Source organism: Oryx dammah, unplaced genomic scaffold, assembly GCF_014754425.2.
Source record: "Oryx dammah isolate SB20612 unplaced genomic scaffold, SCBI_Odam_1.1 HiC_scaffold_14, whole genome shotgun sequence".
Classification (NCBI taxonomy): domain Eukaryota; kingdom Metazoa; phylum Chordata; class Mammalia; order Artiodactyla; family Bovidae; genus Oryx; species Oryx dammah.
In genome coordinates, this window is record NW_024070198.1 from 10549691 (window position 1) to 10557378 (window position 7688).

At 44.1% G+C, this 7688-nt stretch overlaps 1 pseudogene; it reads left to right on the forward strand.

The window, feature by feature from the left end:
• The first annotated feature begins 4240 nt into the window (after positions 1 to 4240).
• Positions 4241 to 5099, forward strand: LOC120873989 (annotated as a pseudogene).
• The last annotated feature ends 2589 nt before the right edge of the window (positions 5100 to 7688 follow it).

Here is a 7688-nt window from a genome sequence, read left to right on the forward strand (position 1 = left end):
GTCCATTCTAAAGGACATCAGTCCTGGGTGTTCTTTGGGAGGACTGATGCTAAAGCTTAAACTCCAGTACTTTGGCCACCTCATGTGAAGAGCTGACTCTTTAAATGACCCTCTTGCTGGGAAAGATTGAAGGTGGGAGGAGAAGGGGAGGACAGAGGATGAAATGGTTGGATGGTATCACCGACTCAATGGGCATGAGTTTGAGTAAACTCTGGGAGTTGGTGATGGACAGGGAGGCCTGGTATGCTGCAGTCCATGGGTTTGCAAAGAGCTGGACACAACTGAGTGACTGAACTGAACCAAAAAAGGGAATTGTAAACAAGCCAACTGATGGCATCAGGAGGGGCTTCAGGAGAGGAAAGTTCTGTAGTGTGGAAGCCCCAGAAGTAAATACTCAAGGATACCATTCCCTCTCTCTGAGATCTTGTTGTGTCTCCCTTTGGCCAAAGCCCTTGGGAAGCCAGAGACCGTGGAGCTCCTTGTCTGATGGTGACAGTCAGGTGGAGAGGGATGCAGAGTGGAGCTGTAGGGGCAAATAGAAAGTATCATGTCCCAATTCCATGGACTCATAAGACCCACATTACTTAGTTTTCAGAAATGCATGCTCAAAAGCAAAAACTTAAAGGCTGAGGATAAAAGCACAGAGAAGCAAATAAAGATGAAAAGTATCTTCCTCAAAGTATTTCACCAAAAGTATATTTGGTGTCAAGTGAAAGTCACTCACTCATGTCTGACCCTTTGCGACCCTATGTCCATGGAATTCTCCAGGCCAGAGTACTGGAGTGGGTAGCCGTTCTCTTCTCCAGGGGATCTTCCCAGCCCAGGGATTGAACCCAGGTCTCCAGCACTGCAGGCAGATTCTTTATCAGCTGAGCCACCAGGGAACATTTTGGTGTAGACCTTCCCTAAGAAGCAGACTTAGAGAATCACCCTCATGTATCACTACCAAATCTTCTGCCTGTGTAAATCTGTGCCTTCAGGCTGCCTTCCCTTCCATAATTTGGATGAATTATCCCTAGTATTCTTTTTTTTAAGTCAAGCATCATAATTTTGTTCTAGTACACATCCCATTTCACCTACTTAAAGACTCCTCTCCAGCAATTATCAGCTCTTTGGTATTCCAGTTTTCTATCTCTCTGATCTGCACATACACATTCATTAATTGAAGTGAAAGCAAAGTCGCTCAGTCGTGTCTGACTTTTTGCGACCCCATAGACTGTAGCCTACCAGGCTCCTCTGTTCATGGGATTTTCCAGGCAATAGTACTGGAGTGGATTGCCATTTCCTTCTCCAGGGGATCTTCCCAACCCAGGGCTTGAACCCGGGTCTCCCGCATTGTAGACAGACGCTTTACCGTCTGAGCCACCAGGGAATTCCATTACATCCATATCACCCAATTCAAAAGCAATATCGCCTCAGTCCTCTCCAGTTTTACCCACCCAAGTTTCTGCTTTTACAGTAAAATTTAGAATTGTCTCCTTACTTCTTGTTTTCTTGTTTACTCATTCCAAACTAGCATTTGCTTCATCACTCTTGATTCACACACACAGTTACCAGTGACCAACATGTTGCCACTTTTCTGTCCTTGATGTGGTTCTTTCTCAAGAACTAATTCTACAGCTTCCTCTTTGGAACTTCTTTTTTTAAACTGGTTCTTACAACAGCATCACCTTCTGGTTTTCTTCCCTCCTCATTGGCCACGCCTTACCTCTTCTGCAGTTTTTCATCCTCTATCCAGTTTCTCTGACTGTCACTGTGTACCAAGTCTTCATCTGGGCCAGCCCTCTCCTCTACCTCTACAGTCTTTCTACAGGTAATGGCTTTCAGACCCAAGGCTTTCAGAACTACCTACATGCTCAGGAATTCCAGATTTATCACTCCAGCCTGGACCTTTGAACCCCTGACTCAAATATCTAGCTATTGCCGTATTAGTTCCACTTGGATATCTACTAGGCATCTCAATTTGATGATCTCAAAACAGAACTCTTAAATCTGCTCCCAAACTCTACTATTCTTGCATAAATCTGCTATTCCTGTTGTCTTCTTCTCAATATCAGGGTCTATCAAGTTGCCCAGGGCAAAAATTCACTATAATCCCAATTTCTCTTTTTACCTTATACCATATACCATCAGTTCAGTTCAGCTCAGTCACTCAGTCATGTCTGACTCTTTGTGACCCCATGGACTGCAGCACGCCAGGCTTCCCTGTCCACCACCAACTCCCAGAGTTTACACAAACTCATGTCCATCGAGTTGGTGATGCCATCCAACCATCTCATCCTCTGTCATCCCCTTCTCCTCCCACCTTCAATCTTTCCCAGCATCAGGGTCTTTTCCAGTGAGTCAACTCTTCACATCAGGTGGCCAAAGTATTGGAGTTTCAGCTTCAACGTCAGTCCTTCCAATGAATATTCAGGACTGATTTCCTCTAGGATGGACTGGTTGGATCTCCTTGCAGTCCAAGGGACTCTCAAGAGTCCTCCAACACCACAGTGCAAAAGCATCGATTCTTTAGTGCTCAACTTTCTTCATAGTCCAACTCTCACATCCATACATGACCACTGGAAAAACCATAGCCTTGACTAGACGGACTGTCTAGGTTGGTCATAACTTTTCTCCCAAGGAGTAAGGGTCTTTTAATTTCATGGCTCCAATCACCATCTGCAGTGATTTTGGAGCCCCAAAAAATAAAGTCAGCCACTGTTTCCACTGTTTCCCCATCTGTTTCCCATGAAGTGATGGGACTAGATACCATGATCTTCATTTTCTGAATGTTGAGCTTTAAGCCAACTTTTTCACTCTCCTCTTTCACTTTCATCAAGAGGCTCTTTAGTTCTTTTTCACTTTCTGCCATAAGGGTGATGTCATCTACATATCTGAGGTTATTGATATTTCTCCTGGCAATCTTGATCCCAGCTTGTGCTTCATCCAGCCCAGCGTTTCTCATGATGTACTCTGCATGTAAGTTAAATAAGCAGGGTGACAATATACTGCCTTGACGTACTCCTTTTCCTATTTGGAACCAGTCTGTTCTTCCATGTCCAGTCCTAACTGCTGCTTCCTGACCTGCATATAGATTTCTCAAGAGGCAGGTCAGGTGGTCTGGTATTCCCATCTCTTTCAGAATTTTCCACAGTTTATTGTGATCCACACAGTCAAAGGCTTTGGCATAGTCAATAAAGCAGAAAGAGATGTTTTTCTGGAACTCTCTCGCTTTTTCGATGATCCAGCAGATGTTGGCAATTTGATCTCTGGTTCCTCTGCCTTTTCTAAAACCAGCTTGAGTATCTGGAATTCACAGTTCACATACTGTTGAAGTCTGGCTTGGAGAATTTTGAGCATTACTTTACTAGCATGTGAGATGAGTGTAATTGTGCAGTAGTTTGAACATTCTTTGGCATTGCCTTTCTTTGGGACTGGAATGAAAACGGACCTTTTCCAGTCCTCTGGCCACTGCTGAGTTTTCCAAATTTGCTGGCATATTGAGTGCAGCACTTTCACAGCATCATCTTTCAGGATTTGAAATAGCTCCACTGGAATTCCATCACTTCCACTAGCTTTGTTCATAGTGATGCTTCCTAAGGCCCAGTTGACTGCACATTCCAGCATGTCTGGCTCTAGGCGAGTGATCAAACAATCCTGATTATCTGATATTACCATATAACATAGGGAACTATATTCAGTATCCTGCAATAACCTATTAATAAAAAATAATATGATATACATACATATATTATATACCTAACTGAATCACTTTGCTGTATACCTGGAACTAACACAATATTAATTACCCCCAAAAAATGTGGGCTTTCAAGCTAGACTGCCTAGATTTAAATTCTACCTCTACCAGTTAATAAACTATATGACCTTGAACAAATTATTTAATGCCCCATCTGCAGATAGTAGCTCCTTCCCTACAGAGTTGTGAGGATTACATGAATTAATACAAGTGGAGTCCCTAGAATAATACCTGGCATATAATTAGTGATCAATAGATGTTAACTCTTATTTTCGTTACCATTATCTATCTTCTTTCTCAAAGTTCTATTATATTTTACATTCAGTAGAACACATGATATCCTGCATTTGTCTTAGTCATGGACTTTGACCATTTCCTCATACCAGTTAACACACTTCTGCAGGTTTAATAAATATTCTTGAAACACCACCTGCCTTGGTGTGAAGAAGATACACTGTGAAACTTTAGGAGGCGAAAGAATTCAAAATCAGTATAAAATAAATTAGATTTGAGTATAACATTAAAAATCCAGGCTCTTTAAAGCAGTGTCTGCTGCGCTGCAAAAATAGCCAGGAACAGCACGGTGTGGCGGCCTCTTGCCTTGAGCTGAGGAACAAGGCTTGTGACATTCTGGCCATTGATAAGTCCCTGGCACCAGTCACCCTGCCTGGCAGACGATGTCACCATCGCGGATGACAATGATTACTTCCTGTGTCTTCCTGCCAATACTAAGTTTGCGGCTTGGCTGGGAATGAAAAGTGGACACACAATTCAGATGGAGATACAGCTTGGATTACCCAAGAGTCCTTCAACAGAGATGAAACACGCAGCAGGGCAGGGTTGAAGTGGAAGAAGTGGCCAGGCAGCTGAAGAAGACCTATCCAGCATCATCCTGCTGTCTGAGGAGGAGCTCCAGGAGCTGGCTCAGGAACTCGGCCAAAGTCATGTGGCCGTCCAGGGGCTCCAGCAGGTGCTTGACCAGAAAGAAGCCTGTCATTCCAGGCAGCTCCTGAGAAGGAAGGTGGCATCTTGTTGAAGCAACAAGAGTCCAGAGCTGACCTCAGGGACAAGAGGGACGCTATTGACATGAATGTTAGAGAGAGTTCCTCCAAAGTGACACCTGCGAGCCAGATCCTCTTGGCGCTAAAGGAGAAACCTGCCCCACAGCTGAGTTTGTCTAGTGAGGATCTGGAGGTGGGCGAGCACCAGGGACCCTGACCTTTGCTGGGAGACACTTGTATCGAGTTTTTTTCACCTCTGCAAACCCTGAAGCATAGCTGCCAATTTGCCTATTATTATGCGCAAAACTTCCCTTGTAGCTGAGTTGGTAAAGAATCTGCCTACAATGCAAGATACCCGGGTTCAATTCCTGGGTTGAAAAGATATCCTGGAGAAGGAAATAGCAACCCAGTCCAATATTCTTGCCTGGAGAATCCCATGAACTTTAGCCTGTCAGACTTCTCTGTCCATGGGGTCGCAAAAGTTGGACATGACTTAGCAACTAAGCCACCACCGTAACATCAAAAATAAAGATCATTATTTGAGCACAGAGTGCATTTGTGAGCTATTCCTCTTCACTGATAAATACGCTTGTCTCCCTTTGATGGCCACTTGACAAAGCAAATTCTTTTCTCTCCTCCTCTCCCCCTTTGCTTCCCCTCTTCCTGACTCTGTAGATATGAGTTTGTCTTCCTTTCCCTCTCTTTCTCTCTCTTGCCCCCAGACTGATATGCATGCATTTAGAAAGACTAATGGAAAGAATTCAATCAAATCTAGAAATGAATCAAATCTTGGTGAATAAAATGGTCTCTCACACATGGATTGATCTGGGAAGGACTGCTGAGCGAATTTTTAGCCACTGTTGTCTGGAATGAATGCCAGCTCCCTAATGAGCACAAGAATTTATCCTTCTCCCATGTCTTGTCTGTCAGGTAATATCTTAACACTGTCTCCTCCAAGACAAGTTGAAACAGCCTGCAAAAGAAACCACAAGGTTCATGGTTCATCTTACTACTCTGTGAAGGTAGCTGAAAGACTATAAATTGGTACATCTTCTGTATATTTAACCTCTTCTCAGAAGTGGCCCAATGCCTATGCCTTAAACCTGTTACTGTACATCTGCTTACTGACATTCCTAGATGTTCACTTTCCTTAGCTACTGTGAAATCACCGCACATTCCTTAGAAAATATCTTTCTACAACTGAAATGCCATTTTACCTGGAATGTACGTGGTGAAGAAAGCTCCTTAGATGATTTAGAAGACAGAGGATATGATCAGGTAGAGTTTCTAAACACAGAATTCAAAGCAATCATGTACAGTCTGTTTGCCTATATCAAACACTGCAGAGGCCAATACCAGGTGGCTCTGGAATACTTAGAACAAGCAGAGGAGCTTAGAACATGCAAACAGGATCACCAAGGCAAAATTGGACATCTGGTCACCTAAGGAAACTATGCCTGGGTCTGCTATCAACCTGGGCAGGCTTCTAGAAACACACACTTACATCTGTGCATGCGTACATGGCAAGTCACTTCAGTCATCTCTGACTCTTTGTGACCCTATGGACTGTAGCACACCAGGCCCCTCTGTCCAAGGGATTCTCCAGGCAAGAATACTGGAGACACTTACATCCACAGGGTGTGAAATCTTTGCAAGAAGTGTACAAATGCCTATAGAATTGAATGCCCTGAGATTGACTGTGAAGAGGGAAGGACACTTCTAAAATGGGGAGAAGAGTACTATGAACAGGCTATTCAGTGTTTTGAGAGGCTCTGGAAAAGAAACCCACCAACCCAGAATTCTCCCTGGGACTGGCCATCACACTCTGTTGTCTGCATGACAAAGCACCAACAGAGAACACCGAGTCGGAGCCAGATAATGGGCACATTAACATTCTCCTGGCTCTGACTCTTCAACCGATCAAGAAAGAAGCAGAAGGAAATAAGCTAGTAGATGAAAACAGCAAGTCCAGCAGACATACTCTGCAGTGCAGCCAAATATTACTGAAATAAAGGCACTCTGGACACAGTTATAGAATCATTGATACTTAAAAAGGCCTTAGAATCAGTGCCAAACAACATTGACTAGCATCCCTAGGTTGGATGCTGCCTACAGAGCAAAAATCAGATGAATACAGAAACCAAATAAATGTTCAACAAATAAGGATGGAGAACCACAGGAAATTATGAAAAGCACTGCGAATCATTTTAAGAAAGTTGTTCTGTTGAATAGTAATCCCCCTGTACCTGCTCAGACCTTGCCTGCCTCTACACATCAGATTGGTATGGTGAGGCAGAGTATTACTTCTAGAAAGAATCCAGTAAGGATCTCTCTCCAGTGGAGAGACAAGTGCTCATCTGCACTGTGACCACTCACAGAGGCCAGCAGATGTGCAAAGACGACACCATCTGCCATTACCCAGAGGGCTGTACCACCACAGCAAGTTAAAACTGAGAAGGAAAAACTGATCCTAGACCTAAGAAAAATTGCCAGACTCTGAAAACGTCTCAGACATTGTGGGTTGGCGAGTCTCCAGATTCCTTCCTGAAGTGACTAGGAAAGGGCACCCAAGAGCTGATGGCTGTTGGACCATCCAGCCTCCAACCCTGGCAGATTTGTCCCCTCCTCGTCTCTGACTGAGAAGGGCAGTAAGGAAATGGTAAAGGGTGCAGGTGGGCCCATGACTCAGAAAAGCAGGAAGCCCTAGAGAGGCCATAAGCAGGCCTCTGGGCTTCAGAGAGAGAGTGGGGAGAGCAAGGTGGTCACGAAGTGGGAGGTTGATGGTGGAGACAGAGAATCTGAAACCTCATAGGAGTGCGGCTGAATGGTGGGGCATTTCATTTTGCTGTTGCTTTTTCCTGGTTCTGAAAATTCTCTCATCCAAATCTGGAAATTCAGAATCACATTTCCTCTGCTACCTAGATATTTTGGGGGCTTCTCTGGTGGCT